This window comes from Palaemon carinicauda, chromosome 6 (assembly GCF_036898095.1).
Source record: "Palaemon carinicauda isolate YSFRI2023 chromosome 6, ASM3689809v2, whole genome shotgun sequence".
In the NCBI taxonomy this organism is placed as follows: domain Eukaryota; kingdom Metazoa; phylum Arthropoda; class Malacostraca; order Decapoda; family Palaemonidae; genus Palaemon; species Palaemon carinicauda.
In genome coordinates, this window is record NC_090730.1 from 44,943,070 (window position 1) to 44,948,069 (window position 5,000).

Consider the following 5,000-nt stretch of genomic DNA (forward strand, 5'->3'; position numbering starts at 1 on the left):
AGGGCTGAAGGAGACATTCTTGTATTGATATATAGACTTTACTTCTACGGGTTGAAAAATACGTGGACCTTTTTTTTTTAGCCTCTGAGGAGTTTTAATGAGCATTGGTCGGAAAAATTGAGAAAACTGTAGAAGATTAATTCTACTAATGCAGACATAACCTTTAATAATAATAATAATAATAATAATAATAATAATAATAATAATAATAATAATAATAATAATAATAATAATAATAATAATAATATCTCGGTAGAAGACCCTCCTACAAACAGGTGGAGTTGAATACTATTGCCGCATCAGCAGATTTCAACTTCTTGTCAAATTTCTCAATTCTACGGACAATTCTCTTTTCAGGGTTGCTACATTCAGCTAGCAAGCTGGCAACTTCGCCAACTTGCTAGCTGAATGTAGCAACCCTGAAAAGAGAATTGTCCGTAGAATTGAGAAATTGGACAAGAAATTCAATTCTGCCGATGAGGCAATAATAATAATAATAATAATAATAATAATAATAATAATAATAATAATAATAATAATAATAATAATAATAATAATAATAATTATTATTATTATTATTATTATTATTATAATAATAATAACTAAGTAGACGACCTTCTTTAAACCATGTTTCATTAAAAATACTAATTGCCTCAAGGGCAATTATCTTGAGAAGCTCAACTGAAAGATAAATCCTACTGAGGCACCTATGAATTTTAATAATAATAATAATAATAATAATAATAATAATAATAATAATAATAATAATAATAATAATAATAATAATAATAATTATTATTATTATTATTATTATTATTATTATTATTATTATTATTATTATTATTATTATTATTATTATTATTATTATTATTATTATTATTATTATTATTATTTTCTTAAATAATTATATTTTCTTTTAAATCAGTGTTGGGTTTAGCCATTCGCTCAGAAGAATACGTGAACAAATATGAAAATGAGCAAAAACTGAGCAAAGAATCTTGAATTCGATTGTTCGTGACCTAACAGTTTCTTTTGGGGATGACGATATTCCGAGGCTTCTCACTGACTGACGAAGGAACCTCGGGCTGTGACTCAGCAGAAAAGGATTAACGCAACCTATTTCTTGTATTGGTTGGATTTTTTCTTGTGATATATAAATAAGGATTTTTTCTACATATATTATAGATTCCACACTTCGATAAGGGAGGAGGATGGTATTCTCCTGGTAATGAGATAAACTTTGCGGGATGCCAACGCAAGAGCCCGGGTCTTGCTCCTGGAGCAAGGCATTCTAAAACAAACGAGGTAAATGTTTCGTAGGGCAGTCAATAAAGGAATCGTGATAAACGTTCGACTAAAATCCTTGTCTTTTATTCATTTATATGAAAATATGTGGTTTTGTAGCCCGTGATATTATGAAATCATTGAAACGTTGTAGAGGCTGTGCTGTGAGTACAACTGGTATTGCAGCCAGTGATTTCAGCCTTCTGGAAACGTTTTAGACCTATATAGCCTGTATACAATTCATGAGATATTGAAATGGAATCTAGAATCAAGCTATTCATGTAGACTTCTTACAATACAACTTTTATTAAAATCTTGCATTCAGTTTCAGATAATTTTGATAGTTATATTAATGAGAAAGATTTTAAAAATAATTTTGATAATTTTAATAATAATAATAATTTTAATAATAATGATTTTAAGGGAACAACTGCCTCTAGTAAATCTTTCAATTCTTTTACTTGAAACAGCTTCCTTTCATATAGATGATGATTGAAAAGATCGAGAAACCAATGCCAAATATTTTTTATTTATGATGCATCATATATATTCTTCACTTCGTGATCATGTGTGACAATGCAGAAAAAGTGATAAGAAAACAAAACAGATTTAGAAATCTCTCGACAATAACTTTTAATAATTTTTTGGGGGGCAAATAAAAAAAAAAAAAAACTTGATTTCCCTATGTTGACAGACATCATCTTGCGCTAATTCGATGGAGATGCTTAAAGTAAATCTCAAATAGATAACTGAAACAGCCGTGAACTCATTGCTAAAACTATAAACCCCTCACCGGTATTATATCTTATCTTTAGAATGAAACATGTAAGTTTTATCAGTTTAGATAAAAAAATAAAATATTTTTTTCCCGTGATCAACTAACAGGATTTCAATTCTTACCATACACAGTGGAGAGGCTTGTTACCATGTACAGGAACTGGGTACACTTTTCTTATGCTCTTGACATTCTGTAAGCAGTTCCTTTTTCCGAGTAGTTTCTCTTTTATAAAATCTAACCATTAATCCATGAATCGACGGTAAAGATAAAACAGATCAGTGTATCAATTCTGTGATTATTAGATTCCCTTAATATTTTTTTGTACGCCAAGAATTCATCCGTCTCTCCATATGCCATCTGCATATTCACACCATTTTATGAAATCTCTCGATCCGCTGGCAACTAGCTTAGGGAATTCAATGTATGTATGCTAATTGTAGCAAATATCTGTCTATTTAGTAGCTTCTGTAATGTGGGTTTGATTATTTTTTTCTAATAATACTAATAGGAATTAGAGGGAATTGAACACATTTTCCAGAAATATCTTTTTTTTTTTTTGTGATCTACGAATTATTTTCTTCCTTTAGATCATTCTATGATTTATTTCGTTTATCCCGTATGAATCATAATTCATCACTTAAATTATTTTTCACTTTGATTATGAAATGTTATTGTAATCATAAAATGATTTGTCTCGTACGAAACTGAACGTGAATTCCTAATACATTTTTAAGAGATTTACATCTGACTATCTCTGGGACGTATGTATACAATGGCACTACATTTACTTTCGACTACACGGCATCTTTTAGTATTTTAGTAGGATGATTATGTATAAACTTTCTTGCAATACTAAAGGGAAGCGCACTCAATGGCCAGATAGTGCAGACTTTGGGAGCTCAAATCAATCTAGTCTAGCGCAACGACACTCCTTTCTGAAATTTAAGAATGTTAAGAGTAATTAGACCAAGGAACAAAGGATCCCCAGTGGCGGTGAAAACACCTTATGTGGCACGTTTTAGTCATCATGTGCAGTCTTTTCAGCGTCCCTGCGGCCTCTATTAGCACGCATATTAGACTTCTAATTCACCACCGTCCTTACTTCTTCCAGCCTACTGTCAGATCAAAAGCGGTGAACACAGATTATCTATACTTTCCTTCTAGCTACATGAAAACTTTAATAGGTAAATTTTTTTCACGCAATTTCTCGAAAGAATTTATACACTATTTTCCAAAGTATTATAGGTTTGAATATGAAAGCCTTTTTTCTCTTCGCAGTAAAGGGTAAGGTTTGGGGGGATACACGAAAAAAAATATTTAAAACACTTAATTTTTACATTTTTGATATTATTCCTTGGTTAGGGTGAGAAATGGAAAATATCGATGACTTTGATGTATTCTCCTACCAAGATCTGTTGAACTGTCTGAGGTGTTTAACTGTCGTCTCCCATATGCTTGGATAAATCAAGTAATAATAAATATAAAAAAAAGTTTCAGTATTACTAATAAGATCAACAGACCGAAAAGAAAAAAATAAAGCAATTTCCCATACCGAGAAAAGATAGAAAAACTACTAACACACACACACACACACACACACACACACACACACACACACACATATATATATATATATATATATATATATATATATATATATATATATATATATATATATATATATATATATATATATATATATATATATACATACATATATATATATATATATTTATATATATATATATATATATATATATATATATATATACATATATATATATATATATATATATATATATATATATATATATATATATATATATATATATATATATATATATACATATATATATATATACATATATATATATATATATATATATATATATATATATATATATATATATATATATATATATATATATATATATATATAAATATATATATATATATATATATATATATATATATATATATATATATATATATATATATATATATATATATATATATATATATATATATATATTCTTTTTGTAGTTAAGTGAAGAACGATTAATTATGTGATTTTTTACAATCATAGAAAAGATATCTTATATGAAGAACGTGCCAAATAGTGTAATGCAATACTTTCGCCCTCTGTCTGTCTCCATCAGGTCCTGCCTTGAATGGCAGTCGCTAATAATTACAGTTGTTCATAATGTGACATTAATCTTAAGATTTCTGCTACTTTCAAGGAGACACTGATCCCTTGATCATGCTTAGTCTGAATCTTATGAAGTAAGTCTACCTAATGCAGGTAAGTGAATTACGTGATGGGGGCTCAAAGCATTTTCTTAAGGCCTCTTCTCGGGGTTATTGAATGTACAGTGGTATTTGTTAAGATTCGAATATGTGTAAAGGTTTAGAGCTGTTACGCTTTGCCTGACTTAGTCAAAGTCACAGGACGAAGCAAACTGATGATAACAGTTAAGAAAAATCGGGGAATAAGATTGAATAATGTAGAAATTATGTCATTTGTTACATACTTCATCGTCAGCTTCATAAAAATTATTATTATTATTATTATTATTATTATTATTATTATTATTATTATTATTATTATTATTATTATTATTGTTTTTGTTATTGTTATTGTTATTGTTAAAAGAGCGAAAATCCGTAAATAGGCCAGTGATGGAAAAGCAGTAATTAATTAATCATAAATAGCCATTCATAACAAGATATGTAATGTAAATGGAAGGAAACGAGGAAATATGGAAAAATGCTGATTGCAGTAAAAGAATTAAGGAAGGTTCATTCAAAAACACTACAAAGACCCTTTGTACCCTGTTGCTATTGACTGATGAAAGTAGCCCCATGGCAACTTTGATCAGAGATTAGGGAGCGTATCCAGATATGCAGAGAGTAATCAGGTCATCATTATGTTTATGAA